The sequence below is a fragment of the Trachinotus anak genome, unplaced genomic scaffold, assembly GCF_046630095.1.
Source record: "Trachinotus anak isolate AG129_WGS33_773 ecotype Australia unplaced genomic scaffold, CSIRO_AGI_Tana_v1 ptg000002l, whole genome shotgun sequence".
Classification (NCBI taxonomy): domain Eukaryota; kingdom Metazoa; phylum Chordata; class Actinopteri; order Carangiformes; family Carangidae; genus Trachinotus; species Trachinotus anak.
This window is the reverse complement of record NW_027273853.1, coordinates 17,037,372-17,061,618: the sequence shown is the minus strand read 5'-3', so window position 1 is coordinate 17,061,618 and position 24,247 is coordinate 17,037,372. Positions and strand designations below refer to the sequence as shown.

Here is a 24,247-nt window from a genome sequence, read left to right as displayed (position 1 = left end):
ATTACTCTCTGATTGCAAATAGGCTGTTAAAAATGTGCATTGCTGCACCTAAATGTGTGTGTGTGTGTGTGTGTGTGTGTGTGTGTGTGTGTGTGTGTGTGTGTGTGTGTGTGTGTGGGCACGTGTGGAGATGTTATTTGCCCTGTTGATTGCTGTTTAAGGTAGATGGATGCAACAGGCTACTGGGGCTCATCTCTGTAAATAAAAAGAACAGGAGACAGTCTGTACTCATCTGCAGCCCAGTGACACCAGACTTTGAAGTGATTTCAGTGGATCTGTCCTCCTCCCCGCTGGGCAATTCAGATCCGGCCAGCGACTTACTCACTTTCATCCACATTCCCTTGGAAATCCATCCATCTGTATTCTTTCACTCACCTCCTTCCTGCTCCCATTCACCCTATAAGTTCTTGCACCCTGTTACCCCTGGGTGAGGCCTTCACCTCCTATCAACACCTACTGTTTTCTCACAGTGTTCCTACGGTTTTGCTCTCCATCCCCACTAGTCTGACACACTTCTAGCGAACGGGTCTTTCCGATACCTCTCCCGGAAAAAAACTAAGCGACTTTCCATTAGTTTCTGCTGGGCCATGAGAATTATGGTTTCCCAAATGAATAGTGTACAGGAGCCTGGCTTAATTGAAAAAACACAAGCATGGTCTGCCATGAAGGAGACGGTCCTTGTGTCACTGTTGAACTGTGTGAATGTACTTTCCAGAGCTGGCGAGGGGGAGAGAGAGAGAGAGAGAGGAAAATACAAAAAAGCATGAGATAAGCTGAGGCGAATAAAGTTCTGAAACGAAAGTGTGGAAAATCAAAAGGACTGATTGAAAACATTGTGGGTACCATACAATATAGATCTGGAAGTGAATGAATCATCAGGGGACTCAGAAAATTCTGTAAAAATTCTTCTGACGCAACCCAGAGGAGGAGCGAAAGCAGTGCTGTGTATGTGAACTTCCAGTTTGACTTTACCTGGTCTGTCACTCAGGACAGTGTGTATAAAAGGTTATTTTAATGGGACATAATGGCAGAAGGAGGCCATCATGAGACAGTTTGCTGGTCATTAAGCCCTAAAGGGCAACAATAGAACCCACAGTAAAAACCTGTTTGATTGCAGTCTAGCTAACAAGCAGCATCTCTCCCAAGATTTTCCCAACAGGGAGTCATCATAACATTTAACCCTACTGGCGAAGTCTGCTCAGCTGTGAGAGAGTTCGTATTACAATCAGACCACCAGTGAGTCAGGGAAGTTTGTTCCCATGTGAACAATACTTGACATATCCTATCAATAACTGCCTTGTTATCTTTTATTGTGTCTTCTGCCTAAGTCTTGTCTGTTCTTCTTCATTTTTCTCCCACCCTCTTTGGTGTGTTTGTGTGGCACCTCCATATGGTGATGATTGAGACCCTGTCATTGGTTCAGATGGCACATTTGTCACACACATGTTTGCCAGCAGCTGCTGTTGCTAGGGCTTGCAGGGCTGCAGGGGAAAGCATCTCTTGTTGACTTCCTCACTGGGTGGTTCATTTGTTTGTCAGGGCACTGTGACCTCTGACCCTGCTACCACCTCCTGCCTCTCACACTCCCCAATAATGTAACTCTAGACTCCCTGACAGCCCAACTGCCCCTACTTTTCCATTCAACAGTGCTCTGTGCATGATTACTTAGAGAGAGAAATATGACAAGATCAACATTTCGGGGTTACTTCCCTGTAACACACACACAGAATGTGCAGAGAGTGAGTGTGAAAAGAAATAACCCCAGGAAGCATGATTTAACACCTCAAGGACAGGTACTTACCCATTCTTTTTATGATTAATGCACATTTGCACTTAACATTTTATCCTTACTGAAGAACATTAATCATAATCCTCCAACCAGATATTGAGACTCAGTCGACGTTTTAAATGTAGTTCAGTGTCTAAGTGGTATGATAATGACTTTAAGGTTGGTTTATTATCAGCTCAGCAGGTACTGTCCAGACCAGTCACTAAGGTTACATAACACCGTGGAGGTTATTCATCCTTTAATTCCCATGTGGAGTGACAGGGTCATGACGTGTGACCTCCCAGCCTTACCGCTGACAGTGCTGAGCTGACTTTCATTAGACTTCAGTAGTGAAAGCTGAACACTGATCTCAACCTCAGAATTAAATGCTTGTGTCAGTGGTTTAATCAACACGTCATCATCAGCATTTTGGTGTCAGATAACTAGTCGAGATATAGTCTAAGGAGGTGAGTAAATGAAAATGCTTCTTTATGATTAAATTATGTGACCTTGGGTGATTTTGTGTCTGACCGACTCTAGTGCTTTGTCCAAGCAACCATTTAAAGTTATTATTTTTTTGGGCTTTTATGCCTTTATTATAGTTAAGTGGAGACTGACAGGAAAGGGGGTAGAGAGGGGAATGACACGCAGGAAAGAGTCGGACCGATCGGGAGTCGAACCGGTGCCCGCCTGCTAAGAGCGTCTTTGCGCCCAAATGGTATGCGCCCTAACCACTCGACTACCGGGCTGCCCCCCAAGCAACTATTTAAACGAGGTTGTGGTTGTCTACAGTATTGTCTTTCTTTAGCACTCACTGTTTTGCTCATATGGATTTAGATAAATGTATAAATGCCATATTTCAAGCAGAAAGCAGTGACCAAATGGGGTCACATGGACACAGCCATGCATTTCTATGGATTTATCTCATCATCATTATGTGTGCATTATGCCCTGATCCGGTCAACTTTTCCTCGGCAGTGATTTGTAGATATGAATACATCTCTCCTTGCTTTAGTTACCTAAGAAGCTTTGACTTTCGCTTATTGTCAGACTAACTATTGAATTATCAAAGAAACAAACCTTGTGACTCTGCTAAACTGTGAAGACACTGCAATAGCATACTGCTTTCCTTAAAATTTCACTGACAACACTCATAATCCCTTGTACCCAAAATTGATATCACCATACTGTAGCTATTCCCCTGGGTAACACACACTACTCTATCATGCTGAATTGTGATGTGACTCCTGGAGATGATCTCCCATCCTCCCTCTCCATTGGTCGGACTGGCAAAAGAGGAGTTTGAAACTGTTGCTGCTGTAACATGAGCAAAAAACACAGTATCAAAGAAAATGAAAGGAAAATTCAACATTTTGTGTGTTTGTCAACTGATTCATGATTTACAAACATTACTCATAGAAATAGATCTCTGTGTGACAAATCCCATCCTAATCAGTTTAGGAGTGACAGCACACTTGCATTCATATGTTATGTTTTGAATTTTGATCATTGATTCTTCCTTAAACATTAATGAGTTATAGTCTAATCTGTCCAGTTAAAAAAAATTGTGGCGTGAATTAAATGAAATTTTTGGTATGAGCTGAGGATGATTTGTAGTGTAGTGTTAACTGGAGCTTTCTTTCTCATTATGCTTTTTTATGATGCTTTTTATAAACAAAATTAAATAGCATAACCTACCAGGGATGGCAAATGTCTCTATACATATTAATTTTCTTCTGAAGGCAGATAATACATTCTTCATTATTTAGAGGGGAGAATTTGAAAGTATGACAGCCTGATTCACTTCATTCTGATTCAGGTCCCACAGTAAAATGTGCTTTTAGAAACAGACACACATACATTGGTTTTAATTCCTCAATATTTTACTGTCATCCTCACTTTCCTATATTTTCTACAACTCACCCTTCTTTATTTTCCTCATTTTTCTGTATACAATCCATAGTGCAGTCACTGAGACCTTGTGTAACATCAGGAAGCTTCCAGAGTTGGACTGCATCTCTTTCTCAACTCATCTCTGCTGTCACTCTCAAACTGTTCAGAAGGCCAGCCAGGCAAACTGTGAGATGTGTAGAGCAACTACACGCTTACTTATAAACGTCCTCATCAAATTAGATTCTGTATCACAGTTGTCAGTTACGGCTTCCAACAGCCTCACTGGTGCTGTCTCTAACCGGTGGTGCTCCTACTGACCACCTAGTTTTCCCACAACTAGAATCAGGCCTGTAATTGGGATTTGGAGGCTGAGACTTGTATAACTGAGCAGACTCAGTGTAGTGCAGATGTAAAACACATGACCTGTGGGAGAGGAGAGGCCGTCAGGTTCCATCATTTTAGCTCTTTCCCCCACCTCCTTGCTTTCTTCCTGTTCTGCACTATCTGTGTCCTCCTCTTTAAACAGGACACATTCAACATATTTTCCATCCTTCCATCCATCTCTGTTTGTCATGTCACACCTTCAGTCTAAAGGGCGGCCTGAGCTCCCACGCAAATCCACTCACAGGCTCACAGACTGATGTGCCTGTGTGGTATTGTGTGCATGAGCGTTTACGTATTTGTGTATTGTTGGGTGCATTTTATGCATTCTTCATTATGAGTCCAAATATATCTGTCAGATTGTAAGCAGCATATTATGTGTCTACTGACAAATGGCAGACTGTTGGATCAGGTGTCATGTGTTTATTAGACACTTTATCCAACAGGCAGAAAATTGGCCTGAATATTTGCCTTGCTCCTCTGTTCCTTCTGCTGCGTGAATGCAGACCCAGCAGCTCTGATTGCTTCTGACAGTGACAACAAGAACAGGCTGCCTGAGAAGACTTTCTGAAGACCTCCTCCTGTATCTGCACAGAAAAGTCAGAGGAATAAGCCAGATCAAACAAGAAATTGTGTTTCTCTCTGACATTCTTTTGAAATTTGCTGGAAGTTAAAAATTATACAGCGTCAAAGTTGGAATAACACCACTTTTTTGGTATTAGTCAATACTTTGCAAAGTGCTGAGTTTACAATATACAAGACCAGATATCACTATATTACACAAAGATAGGAATAGTGTTTTAACCAGCTCAAAGACCACAACAGTAGAGCTTCACCTTCTTTCACTCTGCCTTATGCTTTGATCCACAGTGGTGACATCAGGTCTTTGGGGGGAGGGCAGCAAGGGGAATCACCAGTAAATTATAGCTCAGGCACATCCCCAGACGCCTTGGCCAGGGTCCTAGAGCTAAACTGCTTTCCCTTTTTCAACCCCCTTTCTGCTACATTCCTGCTCTTCTCCTCTCACTCCCGCATTTCGCTCCAGATGTGGCATTGTTTAGACACATTTGTTTTGGGCTCAGACCGGTAGACCTGCGCACAGTCTGATGTCATGCTCTATTTAAAGGGAAAGCCATGAGAACTGGGTGTGTGGAGTGTGCTGTGGTCTCACTTCAAAGCCTTGCACAGGACTACTGATGACTGTCATCCATGGCACAGCAATCTATGTCATGGACAGATGACCACATTCATTTTAAGTGATGACAGACATGTCATTTTCAGGTTCAGAGAGGAGGCACCACTTCTCACAATAGATGGAATTTTGTTTTGTTTCATCTCACATCTCCTACTGGGTTGTGTGAAGTGATCTTATTTTCACTGTCATTTGGAATAATCTGCCATTCATATGAGGAAACAAAACCTATGAAAACACTATGGCTGTTAATGGTGTAACTGAGTGTAACTTGAGAACCATAGTTGGATAAAATGAAAAGATGTTGCCCTCAATTGAACCAACAAACAAGACAGGTTTTTTTATGGGTCAGAGGAGTCACATGCTGCCTAAACTTTCATGCCTCCCTAATTAGCACTGTCAGTCAGTGAACCTGGCACCTCATGCCATTGAAGAATGGGATAATGAATCTCTTTCTCTCTGTGTCTCTCAGTGTGTGGGATATGTGTAGAGGGTATTCTCCATCACTGTGAATGCAGAAGGATCTATATTAACTTTACAGTTACAGTGGAGTTATGAATGGCACCTTTTCTTCACAGAGGGGATGAGGGGATATTTTCCTCGATGACTGAGCTTATTGTGCCTTCTTATTTAAACTGTCAGCACAGTGGAGAGTCAGCAGCAGCTCACTATCAGGCTGTACTGTCAGATTCCCCATGGGGGCTCTGCCTTCAACACTGTTTGGCCTTCAAACACACATATATTTGCCAGGTCCTCTCTAGTGTCCCCGGTTCAAACAGCTATAAGCTCTAACCCTGCTGAATATTTCCGGTTCAAACGGGCATGTTTGCTAGATCTTCATCCCTCAATGCTCCCTCTCGTCGCTCCACAGTGTTTGCTCAAGGAGTTCACAGTGGCTTCTTTGCCCGTCAGGAGTTGAAAGCTGGAATGACATGAAGAAGTGCGAGCAGACAATTTGCTTATTTCTATTCAGTCATGCTCACACACACTCACACAGACACGGAGAAAGGGAAAGCAGCATTTTGTTAATATAGTCATCAGACAGTTGCTGTATCCATATGGCCTACCAGAGACCCACATCACAGTGCATCAGTGCAAACAGTCCACATCATGACAGTGCTTAGAATCCCAGGCACTTTGTTTTCAAAGGCAGTGTTGCTATAAGAAACTCAAGTGTGGTATAGACCCCACAGGTCTGATGGTGAAACTGTCATCCTACACAAACAAGGTCTTGACTGTTTTTAAAAGCATTACTCACCTCACCTGTGTGGTATGATGACCTTGAAAAGCCACGTGAGCTGTTCATTTGTTCTCTCAGGTGTTCAGCCATTGCTGTTGCTGTTGTTTCAAGGATATTCAAGGAGCTCCTCTCCAAAAAAGTTGTCAATACAGACTGAGTTTTTCCACTTTTACAGCACGCACATAATTCTGTTCTTCTATTTGTATATAAATGCTGATGTTTTTGACACAAAGAAGTGGGTCTCTGTGTCTCTCTCTCTCTCTCTCTCTTTCTCTCTCTCTCTCTCTCTCTCTCTCAGCATATTGTTCACCACAGTGCAATGCCACTTGGGGCAGCATCAAAGACTTGGACACAGACATGTTTACGCACTTGCATGTGCAGACACGCAAACAGACCATTGGATCATTTATATTTACTTCCATACAAGAAGATAAACAACAAAGACGAAATCAGGAAAATTCTCCAGCACGTGCGTCCATTCTCACACAGACATTCACAAACACTCACACACACAAACAGTTTTCCTGGCTGTAGTCCAGTGCAGCACCCAGTGTTTCCTCCAGCCATACAGGCCAAGTATTACACATAGTGAAAACATAACAGTTCAGCCCCTGGGTCATAAGGTCAAGCACATCTAGGTGATCAGTGCTTCCGCTCCAGAATCTGTTTATGACTGTGTGTATACACACCATGCAGTCTGTCAGACAATTGTATACACCCCACACCCAGCCTCAAGCTCACACAGCTGGCACAGCCAAACATTCACAGAGTCTGTTTTAGGGAAGGGGGAGGGTGTGTGTGTGTGTGTGTGTGTGTGTGTGTGTGTGTGTGTGTGTGTGTGTGTGTTTGTGTGAACTTCCTCAACCTAAAGGATCTTCAGCCACCACCCACACACTAAAAGTAAAGCATACAAACATACACACTCACAGTCTTACTCACAGGTTAACATATAGGTTAACATGCCATAGCAATCTTAGCTCAGGCAATTAATTGTTAGTATTGTCTTTATTTATGCTTGGCAAAACAATAGACTGATTGCTTCATAGTTCTTCACTGTGTCCCAGAGGCACTCCACAGAAATTTTACTGGCTCCTCTATCTTGATCTAATACAGCCTGTATCTCTTTAAAAAGCTCTTGACTCTACATTCCCCTCACATTTGTCCATTTCCCTTCACGTGAGAGTGGATGGAGATATTTGTGCACAAACTTTGCAGGAACCAGAGAAAGTGCTGCAGGTCTGAATATATACAGTCACACAGATGTGTTCTGGTCACACAAGTCCTCAAGTGCTAATCACTCACTTTTCAAGGGTAATACACTCACTTTTTATAGGGCTCAAACAGGTGGCTGGGCTGTACAAATGGGAGGTGCAGATGGGTGAAGTGATGGGGTGGAGTAATGACAAACTTCAGTATAAATTAAAGTTAAACATTGTCATTTGAGGGGAGTGTCAGACCGGTTGAAATGCACCTTTGATTTGCTTGCTTCTTTTTTTTTAATGCAGTTTGTTGTTTGTATCCCAGATTCTTTTTTTGCTTTTATATTTAGGAAAGCTGTAAATCTAAAGGGATGAGAAGGGAAATATTAAATCAGGCTATACGTGTACATTTACCACTCTTAGTCAGTGGGCAGTCATATTTGCCAATCCATAAATAAACATTTCACTGATTGCTAAAACAGGAAATCTATCTATCCAGGCAAAAAAGTCTAATTTAACATAAAAACAGCCCTGTAGGCAAAGTTTGGCTTCCTGTCACAGTGGTAGCAATCCCATTTCATGTAGCATCTTTGACTCTGCCTGAACCCATTTGATTTTGTTACGATTTACAAAATGGTCATCTCCATCAACACAGCTGACTGAGTGTGTGTGTATGTAAGTATGTGGCAGAGTATTTATATTTGTGTGTGTGGGTTTGTTTACCTGTGTGTATGTATGTGTGTGGCTGCACACAGACACAGACACTCACACCTACATATGTTTCTGTTTAAATGGCCCCATGTGGTTTCTCAGGACTATCTGGTTATATATCTGCTGTAGAAAGTTGGTGCCCACCCCTCTAGATTCAGTCTTAGCACAGTAGTGTATATCTCATTTCCGTGTTGTATGTAGCCCTAAACTGCCCAGGAGAAGAAAGATATTTGTTATGTGAACCATGTGTGACTACTGATGCAGATGGGAAAGGTTAAACCAGCAGGGAACTCAGAGACTGTGGCTTCATCTGCCAATCTATTTCACTCTCCATCTGCTGTCAGACGTGAGATTGACAGTCTGTGAGATGCTATCAGCTCCTAGACAGCTACTGAGGCCTAAAATGACCACTGATACTGAGATAAGACTGTTTTTAATCTATATTAGACCTCTAGGTTCTCCTCGAGGCCAGGATGGCAAATGAACTTTTTGATAAGACATAACGGCCAAGTGATGTACAGCATTTCATACTGCATAGTCCAATGTTGCTCAACAGGTTCTGGGAATTTTTTTTAGAGGACTGACTCTCTTTTGCTGGATCTAGTGAGTGGGCTTGTGCAGCTGGGCTAAGCTAATAGAGCTTCTCCCTGTGAGCCACAGTGGTATTATAAGTAAATACAACAGATTGGCGATGTATTCACAGATTATGGGAGTGATCCTCTCGCAGTGGGCTACCAGTGGCCTCCTCAGTTGGAGGTGCAGTAGGTTGATGATGCTTTTGGCTGTGTGGTGTTTATGTAGCCCTGGGAAGGCTGTCCTGCTACATGTTAGCACAGTATTAAATCAGCTCATGCCAACAGCATTATCATAAGGATGTTGACTCTGGAAAGCTGCATATGGCTCAGATTCTTACAAGTGACATATTGTCATATCATAGTTGTGTGTGGTAACTACAGTATATAAAGTACATCTGGAAAGGTGCAGAATACAAGAACTGTCTTTCTGCACAAATGGAGTAAAATTAAACTGTTTTAAAGATTTATATTTTGTTTATCATTGTATAGTTTGAGTGGTACTTTGATATGAGACCATCAACATGTGTATTAAGCATATCAAGTCATTAACTTTTCAACTTTACCAGTCACTGTATATGGCAACCAGCCACACTGTCAGAATACTTCTGCCTATCATTCCCAGAGGCCCTAGGCTAAATGAGAATGCTTTCTGCAAGAGGCACAGCTCCAGGTATGTTAACAACATAAATGCCCTGTAGCCCTGGAACAGAAAGGCTTTTTCTGCTGCTGCTCTGAAAAAGGAAACCCTGGGCTTTCAGATTTCTTCTAACAATAGGGAGCCTAATAGGCAGATCATCGCCTGGACCACAAATGCCTCTTTCTCTCAGCCAGTTTTTACTTGAGAAGCTTAAACACATCTAAGAAGCTTAGTTGTCTTGTACAAACAGGCGTGCACCAGGGAGAGGGGCTGGGGAATCCCCCTGGACTGCCTCACTATCAGTAGAGAGCGCTGATGTTATCTTCCTCACTCTCCTTGATTCTGAACAACTCCTTTTCTGTCTTCTTTCCACCTCTGCCACTCTGTGTCTCTTGTCTCTAGACATAAACACACACCCCCAGTCTCTGATGCTCCAGGGAAAGCTACTGATGCAGCAGGGAAAGCCACTTCAGTCCAGCCCTTTCAAAACCTCATGGCTCTGTGAAATGCTAGACTGTCACTGTGGTGCAGGCACCTCCTTGGAGTAAAATGACAGAGGAGAGCAGCAAGGGAGAAAGAGACTGGGCACACCAGAGGTATTACTATCATGGTTTCCTCTAACGACAGCAAACTACAGGCTGGGTCTGAGCCAGAGCTACCGTGGGCCTCTTCATATTGCAGAGGCACTCATGTGCATTCTGCTTATGAAATAATATGCGGGACCTCAGCTCTTCTGTTTCATGGAAGAAATTCACTATTATTGCTGACATTTTGTTTTCCATGATTTTCCTTGTGAGTGAGATGAAGAGCAGGACAAGAAAGAGTGGGGGTGGCAGTGTTTTGGCAAAACAGTTGGATACAGATCTATTTCTGTTGGAGAGCAGCTTCTCTTAGTTCCGCCACATGTTTTGGATCAAGTAACATATCCCACATAGATATATATAAGTGTGATCAACAATTAGCGAAATGTGTTCCTTGTTTTCTGAGTGCAGCCCCCAAAGCATCAATAAAATATGCTTGAAAAGAAGCAATGTGAAGTGGTTTCATGTGCTGTAACTCACCAGAGTGCTCTCTGTGATTAGACTTAATTTTCTCTTTTGGTTTGTCTTTATCACATTCCTCCTCATTTTTCACTCGTCTTTTACTACAGCTTGCTCGCTCACTCCTTTGCTCTTTGTTTTTTTGTGAGAATATCATGAAAATTAATCAGAAACGTAAAATTTCAATGCTTTATCTTTGATTTTTCTAGTGCTAGTTTTCAACTAAGTTCCTAGGGCTCATTGGTCAGGCTGTGATGGAGGGCATTATAAACCCTTCAACAGAATTGCTCTGTGTCATTTATTATTCAATATCTAACACAGTGCTCCAAGTCATGATGGACCTTGAGTGAGTTTTAATGAAAGATTTCCTGCTTGGTCCCTGCCAGGCCAACTACTACGCAATATCACCCGCTCTTTAAGAGCTCACTCCTTCAAATTAAGGGCGAGGGAAAAACTGCAATGCAAAAAACAGAATATTTTCAAAGGAACAGGCCTAAGTTCAAGGAAAGTAACAGGAGCTGTATCCGACTTTAGACCCTGGTATGGGTCAGTGAGAGTAGGACTAGTAAAACCCAGAGGGCCATGTCTCCCCCTCTCATTTCCCCAGTTCAGGCCAAAGATGAGGTGATCCACATGGTGGGGGAAGTGTGTGTATGTGTGTGTGTGTTTGCAGAGACAGAAGGGAAAAGTCAGACTTTGGTTATGGTCCAAGACAGGAAAACGCTGAAGTAAGCTCACCCGTCACCTCCCAGACTCCTGGTTAAAGCAGTGGCCTAATTATGCCTAATACAGTTGTGTGATTTATTCTTTTAGCACCCTTTAATAGTGTGTATGTGCATGTGTGTGTATAAAACCAACCACCAGTCTAATGTCGCTGAGGAGAAGGTCATGTGAGGAGAACTCCACTGAGGATGTAATGATGTATCGGGCTTGTTTTCCTGCAGCAGATGTGTGTTTTTCTGACAGCTTGTTTTTTTCCTCCCATTCCATGATTTGTGTCAGGAGCTGAGACTCACCCATTTCATGCTGTACAGACAGAATAGCCCCCACAGGCAGAGGAAGGAGTTGGATCTGTCGAATGATGTCAGTGTTTGGAGAGGATGACTGTGTTGGTTGGAGGGGTGGGGGGGGGGGGGGGGGGGGGGTTGATGAGTCTGGAGGAGGGTAAAAGAAGAGTACATGTGGGGGAGGTAACGCAAGATCCCCCACAGAGATGCTAAACTCCATTACAGACTGAAAGAGAGGGAAGAGGACTCTTTACAAGGATGAAGAAAAACGTTCCACTTTTAATCTGTGTACAATCTAAAAATAACCTCCCCTCTCTGTATACTGCCCACTGGGGCAGGCTTGTTAAAGAGTCTGTCTCCAAAGAGACAGAGAGTCAAAGTTCTGGAGAGGACCAGACAAAAAGAAGACAGAAAAAAGAAATGAAAGGAGGGAGGTATTAAGATGGAAAATGGAACACAAGTGGGAGGGCAGTGACAAGAGTAAGAGCAAAAAAGGAAAAGAAGGAAGAGGGCTGGGAAAGATGTGGGACAGATGAATCTTCAAGAGAGTGAGAATGAGTTTGTGGAGCTTAAGAGACTGCTGAGTGGATCAGACTCCTATGTTGTCAACTGTTCCCTCTCTCTACGCCAGTCAACCAGCCGGATTCAGTGCAATGCCATTACACACCTATTTGGCCCCAAGGCTTTTGTGAGTCTTGGTGCAGCAATAAAAGCACCCAGTGCTTGGAAATGTGGAATAACAGACGAGCTTTTACAGTACCCAGTGGTATAGCCCTTCTCAGAGAGGTCCACCACACAAGCAGTGAATCACACACGCCACAGTTACCCATTCTTCAAATGCTTCCCTGCTCTCCAGTCTCAGCGTCTGACTCACAACTTGCTACTGTACCAGTTCAGCCAGCCACCCAGCCTGATGTGTCATCCTCATCTCTGTTACTGTTATGTTGTTCTTTTCCCCCAGACTTCCTGGAAAATGAATGGAACAGGACAGTGTTGGTTTGTTTTCAATGGGGACTGGGATTTGGTGACTTGTGCCAAAGACTTATGAAAAGCATCTAACAAAGAGGAGAACGGGTTCTAAAAATACTAGACACTGTGCCTTGAACCTTCAGATCCTCCCTCGGAAACTAAAACAATCTTTGGCCTTATTCACTAACATCCATCTGCCCAAGGGTAGGAGACTTCTCTAGACTGCACACACCCATGGCTTTGTTTTTCTGAACAATTTGGAGTAAATCTGGCACAGTTTCTACCAGGGGGATTCACTGTGCTCATCACATGGTGAAGTACAGTAGGTACATAGCAGCACCTTCCCTCTGACCAGTGGTAAAAACCTGGCTCTCAGCTTGTGTGATTCCTACATTCCAGCTTAAACAGGGGCTAGTAAAGACATCTCTTCATCCTTACCGTGGCCTCAGTACCCTTTCTTTTTATAAACACACTCACACTGCTGCTGCCAGCAATTACATATTGTTCCGATATTCACTCAGATGACAGAGAGAGCAGAGCATTGGCTGCCAAGTACACAATCACAGCGGTGCAATTACCCAGCACAGCTGATAAAGGAAATTTGGACCCTTTAGGTTCAGAGCAAAAGCTCACAAATATACTGAAGTCACATACTTTATCAGGGGTGCCTTTTTACTACTGTGATGTCATTTTTCCCACTTAAAGTGGGAGCGCTAACCCCCTACAATCATTAATTTTTTCTTTTTTTAACAGTGGAACATCAGCTGGGCGTCTGTGGAGAGATTGCATCACTGAGATTATTCAAGCCTGTTGGAGCAGCAGCAGAGGTCTGAGAGAGTTGAAACAGCACAGACCTAACTGAGCCCCTAACCAGCCAAACACCGTTCATAAATTCCTCCCAGATTGTAGCCAAGTGCACACATCCTGGTGATGTGTGGACTGTTTGACTCTTTATTTATGATTACACACACAGTGCTGTCCTCGCACATTCTCTGCTAGCTCTCACTGCTGGTTTGAAGGAATGGTGGTCGCCTACCTTGCCATAGAAAGGAAGGTATTCCAACGTGAGATAAGAGCATGTCCTTGGAAATCTTCCATTTACATCTCTCCAGTTAGCTGTCATTGACCCTTCAAAATGCCACAGCAGAGATTTCAGTTTTCCCTCTCTGAGGTTGGTCAAGGCTTTTGACATTTGAAATCCTCTCAAAACTTTATGATCTTATATTTCATTTTAACTGCCCTTTGCTCCTCTGTCTGCATGCTTGATATGCAAGGTGGATAAGGCATGCAGAGAGTCTACTCTCTGGAGACAAAAAACAGCAATCAGATGGGAATAAGTTCATTTGTTATTCTTTTTCCTGGAACTGTTGCACACATATACTCCTCCACATAGTTTTCAGTGCATGAACTCTAAATATCTTTTTTGAGAAAATAAAACGTTGAGGTAATTCTTAGTCTTAAAGACACATAAAGCGGACACAATATGAAAACTCTTCATTTATGTTATGTCTGTGATGTGCAGTGCTTGCATGCAAGGATGGGCTTATCCAATGCACATTTAAAATACAGTCCCCAGTGAGTGGAGGCTGAAGAGGGAAATAAGATCAAAGGCATTTAAAGTAATCACATTTTACAGAGAACAGCTTTTATTTGTTTAGCATTTCTACAGGTTTAAATATTTATACATATTTCCTAAATTATGGCTCCTATTTCTGACTGAATCTTTGACTAAGATCAGGGTGTGTTTTAGTGACCAATGGTCCTCACATGGCCCCTAAAGATCCACTAGCCTTAGATTAATGGCTTTCGTGCTGCCCCAGAGATTTCAGGCTGTGCCAACACAAATGGCTGGGCACGCGATGTTGGCATGACAAATTAAAGTGAGGGCAAAAGGGCAAAAGGCAGACCACAGCCCAGACTAGCAGTTTTTCTTGTGGAGCTGCATAAAGGCAGCATTTGGACCACAATGCTGAGCTGAGAGGTCAAAGGTGCAGAGTTACAGACCCTAGCTTGTCCCTCTGTCTCAGCCCTTTAATGGACTGTGACAGGGTTTCCGATCCTAACAGCCTGGCCAAATGGTTTATTCATCAAAGCTGCTCACGGGTGCAGCACTAGCACGTTTTGTGCATACAGGGGGTGACACATAAATTACAGTGTGCCGTCCTTACCTCAGCTTGTGCAAATGGAAATGTTTTCATCTGACTGATGTGCATAGCAAACTGTACTGTAACACTCACTATAGTGACTTCATTTGTGTTATTGATTGTGAGTTTACAAGCTGTCAGAGGTGTGAAACATCATCATAACAGTATACAGCGAAACATATTAATAATGAAAAACATAAACAGCAGTTCCCAATGCAAAACACAAACTAAGTCTGTCTTTCACTTATGTGTATCTTACCTCCTGATTTATCTGTATGTCTGATTTCAGACACCATTTTTTCTGCTTATCTCTAATGGCTTCTTAGTCTTTAGTGATTCATATATTACATCCTGTCTCCGATTCAAGTGCTGGCCATTGTCAACACAATAGTTCAGTGTTTGTTTAATGCTTTCCAAGTGTTGATTTGGGACAGTCTGATTTGGCATCACATTCTTGTAGTTTCACGTCCTGTAGTTTAAAGTCAATCGGCTACAACAGAGGAGAAAAACAGAGCCTGTAAAGCATTACTGATTCTAAGATAACATTTTTCTGAAATGCATGTGCAAGGAGCATTGTGTTCACACATACACACACTTTTGTGGCATGAATGCTTGTGTGCATTTGAAGGTCAAGAGGGGATCATTGGTGGTTGTTTATGCAGACAGTGTGAGGAAGCAGAGTGACTATGAGAACCTGAGTCTTGAACACTCTGGGTTTCTTGTCTTTTTCAGTCACTGAGGAGTAAAGCGTTTGAGCAGATCTAGTTGTGCGGCAGCTGTAAAAATAGGAAGGACAGGGAAAGTATGATTCATGTGATGGAGGACAGGATTACTCCAGCTTGCATATAGTATTTAGCTGCACCATGAAGAGGATCCAAATGATGTCCCCATGTCTGGCCTTATCAGTGAGTCAGAGAAAGAGCAGTTTGATGAGGGGACAACTGTGACTGAATACATGCTGATAAAATTACAATAACAGTCTCAGTGTTTTTTGTTTTTTTTTGTCATGATGAATAACGGCTCTTATAGAATTTTGCTAGTAGCAATGTGTTTAAGGTTAGCAAGAAGGCGTGTTAGTGCTCACTGGTATCCAGAGGATTTCTTAATCTTCTGCCTTGAGGCTGCTGCACTAAACCACTCTTATGTCAGGGGCACTTTTGCACTTTCAGTATGTTTTGGCCTCTGGTGTAGCATCGTCTGACAGGCTTGGAATAAATCATACTCATTCATCCTATATACGCTCTGAAAAGCTAACATATCACGGGAGGGGCACGTTGTGTTATCTTTGTCAATTTTACATAAATACTCTATTAAGTGCTCCTGAACCAATATATTTTCCATAAGACACAGTTTGAGGAAAATATTCCAAAGTACACAGCATTCTCTTTGGGTCGCTCTTTTGCTTGGCCGAGTTGCCCGCCTCACACACAGGCATGTGAAGCCAGAGAGGTTGGGTATGGTTGCTGCACAGAAGCCACTTTCACTATCGCAGCCTCCAGCACTGGTCTCCAGTGAGCCTGAGCAGGTCTGTGGGGGACAACATGAGCTCTGCCAGGGCCTTAGTTTGTTCCTCACCCTCCAGTCAGCCACTGACCTATAATGAGGCCTCCTGTTCAGCACAGCAAAGGCAATGGGGAGAGTGGAAAAGAATTTACAGCAGTCCAGGTTGACTGAGTTTGTTGATCAACCAGAGATTAGTCCTGTAAACATGGGTTTGCTGCCATTAGATACACTGCAATGCCTCAGTAATAGCAGTGTTGTTCCTGACAGTCTGTAGTGATTCAATCTCAGAGAGTATCTTGATGTACCTTCTCTTCTGTGCAGGCGTTGACAGAGCCAGTTGAGAAGGATCCTGCAGAAGTCTGTCCTTCTAGTTGAATCAGTGACGGTGTTGTGTACCTTAGTCAGACGCAGCAGTGATCCTGCTGAATCAGTGGACATGTTGTCTCAGCAGTGCTGTCCTGTCCAGCACAGATTAGATCAATACTGGTGTTGTGTAGTGTTGGGACAGCGGGGACTGGATCAGTACCGGTTCTGTTCTAGCCACCATGGGTCAGTGCTACACACTCTCTGTGGCTGAGCTGTGACTGTATGAATGGCTTCTTGCAGTGGCCATACAGAGCGTCATTCTTCTCACCTTCATCTGAGGCTGACATCCGAGGGGGAAGCCCAGGGAGTCGGCAGGCTAAATGTTTTTCTATCCCCCTGGTAGGAATGGACGTATCGGGTGCTGTTTTAATGCGTTAAAAGAAGAAAAACAAGGCAGTGTCCAATGACCAAACGTAGAAACGACAAGGACAGTAGTGAAAACAGACTGTGGCTCAGGCCGTTTGCCCTCCCTTTTCTGTATGCGAGGGAAAAGAAAAAACATCCAGTCCAGTGACAGACTCATCATTAATGCTCTGGGTTGTTTGTCTTAAGAGTTATTTGCCCACTTTGCCATTTCCACAAGAATCTTAAATACCCCTGCCCCCTTGGCCCTTATTGGGTCTCTGCATAAATAGTCCATCCCAGTGGGAGTCCACTATCCCCAAGCTCCTGTCCTCCCCACTGTTGCCAGGTCTTGATGGGACAGAGCGAGCATTCCAGGAATAGCAACATGACTCCAACACCCAGACCCACCTGTCCCCCTCCCCCTCACAAAGGGATTTTTTTTTTTTGCCCTGCAGCCATACTCCTCTGCGCCTCTAACCATGACTGTGGGGGCTCCCCTGCAGTGATATATTTTCCACAGGAAACTATAAGACTCATATACCCATGAACCATCTCTATACCTGTTTTGTTCAGCTCGAACTTGTCCTTTTATCGATGACCCTTGCTACTCTCTTTCTCTTCTTATGTAACAAGACAGATGCCAGAGGTGTGATTGTGCCAGACAGACAGACAGACATCGTAGAAATACTTGACACCAGCACGTTTCACCTCTTCAGTCTGGGGGCAGCACCGACACAGTCTGTCAAGCACCACTGAAAAGAGGGAATGAGTGGCCAGTTTATCTCAATGCCTCCGAGAGGGGAATATTTGTGAATTTTTAAATAAAGTTATCCCAAGGTTGGGAGAGGAGAAGCAGGGAGGAGCATTGGGGAGAGGATGAATAGGGTCCTGTGCTCAGCCCCTGGGTGGACTGAACCCCTCTGTTTGCACTTTTTTCGGCCTTGGCACACAGGGCTGCCTGTGAGGAGTGGGTCGGAAGCAGGAAGTGGTCGTGTAAGGCGATCTGCAGATGCAGCACAGAGCCCCTTTTCAACAGCAGACCCCTTGGTCCTGTTCTGTACAGCGACACATCAGGTAGTCCTCCTGCTGCAGCCACAGCAAGACACAGACTACACCACATGGGAAACAAAGGGCAGAGAGAGATGGGGAGATGAGAATAAAAGATAGGAAAGGGGATGTTACGAAGGGGAAGAAAAACAATGATGCAGAAAGAGGATGGAGTGCACTGGAAAATGAAAGTGAGGGCTTCTGCTACTCTAGTCACTCATCAGATAGGATAAAATGTTTACCAGAGCACTGCTGAGATCTCTGCCAGAATTTGACATGGCTGGACAATGGTCCAAACTTTTCTTTTATTGCAAAGCAAGGAATGATGAAAATGATAATGTGGTTACTTTACTGAAATTGGAGATGTAAGAGCAAGCAACAGGTGTACAGCAGGTTTTCCATTCCACATTATGGGGGAAGCTGTTAAACTCTGTCTGTTGCAGAAAAGCAACTGTATGATCCCATCCTGATCCCATCCCTGATGTAGATTGGCACGCAGCACTCAGGGCCCCGGGAGCTGGACTCTCCTCTCTGCTTGTCCTCTCTGCTTGACTTCCTTTCCTCTTCCTCATATCTCCCCTCCCTCTCTCTCAGCATTTGGGTCTTTGGATCTCCCAGGTGACATATTGGTTGTAGGTGAATTACTGAACTCTGTTATATCTGATTTCAGATCCTGTAACTACCCAAGCCCCCCCCCCCCCCCCCAGTATTTATAGATAGTTTTTGCAGCTGCAAATAAGGGCCTCTTTCACAAAGGTGGCCCATTGACAAAACACTTATAACACTTAGTTTAAACACTGAGCAGGAATGCAAGGCACTCCAACCAGTCCATCACTTCCCCCCTTCATTTTGCTTTAATTGTCTCAGCTATTTTCAAACCATTACCATAAAGTGGTTTTGAGCAGGATGCATGCCACCTCATCTCCCGCTGTACTAAATAAACAAACAGTAAAAGGATAAAGTTAGAACCCTGCTGAAATGTCACTAAATGACAGCTCAAGCGAGCTTTACATGGCATGAAGGAGGCTTTTGTTTGAACAGGATCCATTGCTATTGTTTCCAAGCACTACTTTAGGTGCAACTAAGCTGCTGACGTGGACCAAAGTGTCAGGAACCCAAAATAGAAACAATTATTTAATGGTGTTTGTTTGGGCAGGGCAGCTTTTGTGTGTGAGCCTACATCAATGCCAAAGTTTAAACGGCAGTTGTAGTTTGACAGTGCTTCAGTAATGTAGGCTGTATTACTGAAACAGAGTTTGCGGTTGGTATTATTATAACACAGATTAAAGTGTGATGAAGTGATCTGGTCAAATCTATGTCTCTGGCAAACCGTTTAGCTCCAGTGAGCCTTTGATGCTCTGCCCAGGCCAGGGAAAGCTTTGAGAATGGAGACACAGGAATATAGACACAGACAGACAGAATCCAGCTCACTGTCCCTCTGTAACGCTAATAAAACCTAACAGAAGAAAAAGTATGCTTCACTACCACCAAAGTCCTGCTGTTTTGTGACTATGTATATTTTTAATACCATGTCATGCGTTGACACTGGCTACTTAGGAAAGCCTGAGTCGTAATTAGGTCATTTGGACATTTCCTTGGACTATTTAAAGGAAGGCAGTCAGGATGAATTTGGAAAATGCTCGGTACTGACTCACGCACACTGTGCCTGGAATTCCCTCTTTACCATTGGCCAGGGGACTAGTGATGTTGGCACTGATGCAGATTGGACTGAAGAATAAAAAGGGTGAGAAAAATATTACTCAATGTTTTTTTTCTTTGCTACCCTTTCCACCCATATTTTGCCATACATACTAGAAAAGTGCTGGGAAAAGAAATGACTCAGGTTCGCCCCTAAACACTTAACTCCAAATAACCTCAGCTCATGATCTTATTCTCTGAGTTAGCTGTGTTGGTTCTAGCATTAAACCATGACTGTCAATCAAGCACTCGCTCCACTAGCGTTCATCCTGAAGCTTCTACAAATATTTTTGTTTCCTCCCACCACCAACCCCCACCTGCCCTTCAGTTCCTGTGACCTAATGCAAAACTGAAAAGATTTGCTTTCATCTGCATATGATTTGGAGAAATAAAGAAAGTATGAAAAAGGACAGAATGAAGGAAAGATGGAGCTGGATGGTGCGCTGTATTTTGAAGCAGAGAAACTTCAGAAGATGGAAGTTTACTGATAATGGTTTTCGAGCCCTATTTTTTTCTCTGTCCCACCCTTTTCTCTCAGCATACATCAGATATTACCTGGTGCCAAGTCTATAGGAAATGAGTCACTTCCTGATTCTGCTCACCCTTTGATTTTAATGTTTGTGTGCCAGTCTGTGACCCCAGCGAGACAGCGTTAAATTCTGACTGAAATACTTTGATTCATCTGCTGGGGCTCAGAAAAGTAACATTATACCTACTACTCTATAAAATCCCACCACCAAACTGCATGTCAGTCACACAATGTATACTGAAATTATACATAAAAGCAAGATACAATTATACCCAACTGAGTGTGCAAATGTACTCACACACACTCAGTGCATTCGTGTAAAAGCTGAAACGCTCTCTTTCTCTCCTAATTGCAAACATGAACTTAGACCAAAGGTTCATTCACCAATAGAGCTTTTGTATATCCTCCGGCTCTGCAGTCTCACAGGCAAACTGTATTTCATGAGAATTAGCTTGTTTCATTTGGCATTGATATAAGGTGCATTTATGTAGCCTACTTTCCCAAGGTTTAAGGAAAACCCCTTTTCACAGTCACGGGTTGGAACTTGACTGTCTGTCCTCTTGTCTTGAGATGCATTGAAAGAAGCCTTCCTCCAAGTCTAAGACAAGCAAAGGTCTTACCTGGAGGTGAAAGGTCACGAGTGTGGCCTGTAGGTACAATGGAGTTCAGATCAAACAACCTTACGCCTGATATTCTTTGATGGATTTCTGCCTCTCCCAGCCTGCCCAAGTCACCCATCACCCTTCTTTCATATTTGTCATAAAAAAAGCATTCATCATAAGGTGATGGTGTGGAAGCTCATCAGCCCTGAAGCACTCAGAGTCACAGCTGTGTACATGCGAAACAAATCAAACCAAGATGTCATGTTTATTTTAACAAGATTGCACTTTACAGGCCATATGCCTGTACTGTACTTATTTATTTCACAAGAACACATGAAATGCTTCAAATTCCAGATGCTGGTGGGTTTGCATTTAGTTATTTTGTGGAGGAATATAGAGTTTCATGACTGCTCAAAACATTACCCCTTTCTCTGAAGCACCAGCCTTAAGTGGCCTGTAAAAATCATTATCAAGCTTTTGTGACACTGTACCCTTAGTTTTGTTGTACAAATAGGAGTATGTGTGCTGCTGAATAAGTGTTTTGCCATGTATGCATTATGTATAAGGATAAAGAGCTTCTGTCAAAACTTGGGGGGTTAGTGACATGAAGACACAGTTATCTGCAGCCCTGCCTGCACGTGCACACTTGTCTTAGGTGAGTTTGTTTGATTCATGGGAGGAAGGGTGACAGGTCAGTAAGAAAAGAGTCCCCTAAGGCCACTGACACTCAGGTTGTAACTCTGCCACAGCAGGCCAGGTCTCATCTCTGGACTTTCTCCTACGTGGTAGTGGGCTCAAACTCCTCTCACTGCCTCTGGCTTCCTTGCGGTTGAGGATATGTAAATGTTAATGTAGCAAAACATGTAGTCCTTACATAAATAAAAGGCTTTTTCTTATATGTTCCTAAATTAGCACTGATCAATGGGAGCTTGTTGTAATGAATCTACAAAAAAGGTATTCATGTTAAATAAATACAAAAAATGAATACTATATAAAGCTGCATGCTATTGTAGGTCTAATGTGTGAGTGTACGTGAGCTGCTTGCATCTGCCTGTGGGGGTTTGAACACTTGTTTATGTCCACACAGAAATGAAAGAATGAAGATGAGAGATGGAGAGAAACTGTTACAATAACATTTGTCACATCTGCAGATAAAGATGACTTTAACTTTGTCTTGACTGTTTTCATCAGGATTTGCTCAGGGCTTACACTCTTGTAAACCTTTAAGTACACTAAAAAAGATTAATGAGATTAAATAAGGTTTTCTTTCCATTTGTTGTTTAAATGTTGAAATGGTGAGACCATGAAAATGTTGTTGTTTTTTGTTGGTTCGCTTCTCTTTAGCAATTTGAAGCACAATTAAAACTAGAGATTTATGATTTCCTTGTAGTGTGTGGCAAAAAACGTGTCAAGGCAGCTATATTTCATCCTTCAACTCTTGTTTATGTGTGTGGGGGGTCCATCCACCACATCCACATTCAATGTTTTTCACCCAGTGACCACCTTAAAATGGCACTCTCCCTGGTTACCTTTTAACCAGTGTTTAGTGTCTGAGAGTTCAGGACGTCTCTTACGGTGTGTGGCTTGGTAAAAAAAATATTGATTGAGTGTGCCTTACCTTATAAATATCTAACCAGCACTGGTTAGCTTTTAAAGTGGTGATCTTCTCAGTGTGTGCTCTAATATAAACTGACTCTTGGTTAAATATTCACACATTAAAATGCAAGGGTGTAGCCTCAGATGTGACTGCGATAATTAAGATTGAGTTTACAAAGGACCGTCATTAATGAATCCTTGTCCCATTCCATCTATAAGTTTACTTTACGTTTAATAAAACTTTGGTGAATTTTGAGAGGCAACCAAATACTTTGCCCCAGGCAGCACACGAGACAAGCAAATATTGATACACTGAATAGAGGAATGCAGGAGGAATAAAACCTTTAAGACGGATTTTATCCATTAAGGATAAGGTGATTGGAGTTATAAGTGGGAGACAGGAAATTTTGTCTAGCTAATATCCTGTTCTACTCAGTCATGTTTTACAGTCTATCACACACTACCTATTATTTGCAGAGCCACACAAGTAATATTCCATAGACATGCAGAAATAAGGGAAATTATGTCAGAAAGAGGAAAGAAATTATCTTTAGACGCTCTAAAACAAAGATTCCATCATGTTTGTGGAATGCTGTGGTTAGCAATATGGAAACAGACTGAGTCCAGAGTCCAGTGGTTAGAAAAAAATAAATAAAAGAAAAAAACTCGTCTGAGAAAGAGGAAAAACTTGGGAGGGGGTGAGGGGAGCCTCTGGAATTACACACCAAAACCCCCTCAGACACACACACACACACACAAGTGCATGCACACAGACACATACTGAGACACTCAGACACACACATTACACACAAACACACTTCTTCCATTTTCCCAACTGTGCAGCTAACCACGCTGGGTTAAAGGGTGGGGTTAGGGGTGGTGGAGGTAGGGAGGCACGAGTATAACAGGCCTCCTTCAGTACTGTGCTCACTTTTTACTTGAAGTGCTCAGACGTTGGTTTCTCCGGCATCTTCCAAATATTCTTAGGAATTCTGACATCACAAGCATGGAGGACAGATGACTCATTAATTATTCTCTGTAAATCATAACTTGAGAAATTAAGTTTTGTAATATACTGACAGACCACTGCTGTTCACACAGTCACATCCAGAGCTTCTGTATTAATAACTGTGTGCTGTTAGAGTCATGAAAGCATGCCAGGCTCTCTTCACACCACTGACATCTCTCCTCCTGGGCTGCCTTTGAATGTGCATACGCTCAGAGATCTTAAAGGCAAATTGCTTGCATAATGGATGTTTCCAAAAATACAGAGGAGTAGGCAGGCACGCTGACCAAGGTTTTGGCGGCGCGCCCCTGCATGGGCCCTGGGCCAACTGTTCTCGCAGCGCATTCCCTTCGCTGGACCAGTCATGCTAGGAGAGGTGTGAGGAGAGCAGTCAGACAGCTTTTATTCCGCCACCTGATCCTCCCCCCTGCATCTCACCGATTACTGGGCTACGCAGCATACTGAACATCCCCTCCTCATTCATCCCTTGTATGATTTTCCTACTCTTTAATGGTCTTTCCTAGTTCTGTTGTCAAGATTGTTCTTTCTCCTCTCCTATCCTCTCCACCACCTCTGATCTCATCACCCCTCATCTTCATCTGTCGTCTCTCTCTCAGTGGTATTTGTGGTGATATTTCAGTGAGTAAGCATCTGGAAAAGCTGAACAACTTGGGAAATTCCTGCTAATGCTAGTTATTGATTTACATTATTATAAAGGGAGCCATTGTTTGTAAAAATGGATTGCTCCGCCTGCTGCTGCCCCTCTCTTGGCTCTAATAATGCTTTATCTCTCTGGAGA

General features: G+C 43.1%; 1 protein-coding gene across 6 annotated transcripts in view; it reads left to right on the top strand.

Moving 5' to 3' along the window:
- Positions 1–24,247, top strand: part of znf469 (zinc finger protein 469) — a 181,108-nt gene that overhangs the window by 139,581 nt on the left and 17,280 nt on the right. Inside the window, exon 9 of one of the 6 annotated variants that reach the window (XR_011694238.1) lies at positions 9,999–11,730. The exons of the other annotated variants lie outside the window; for them this stretch is intronic. The gene's annotated coding sequence lies outside the window, so the exon portion shown is untranslated. Of the gene's footprint in view, positions 1–9,998; positions 11,731–24,247 lie in introns of those variants that run through there. 6 annotated transcript variants of the gene reach the window in all.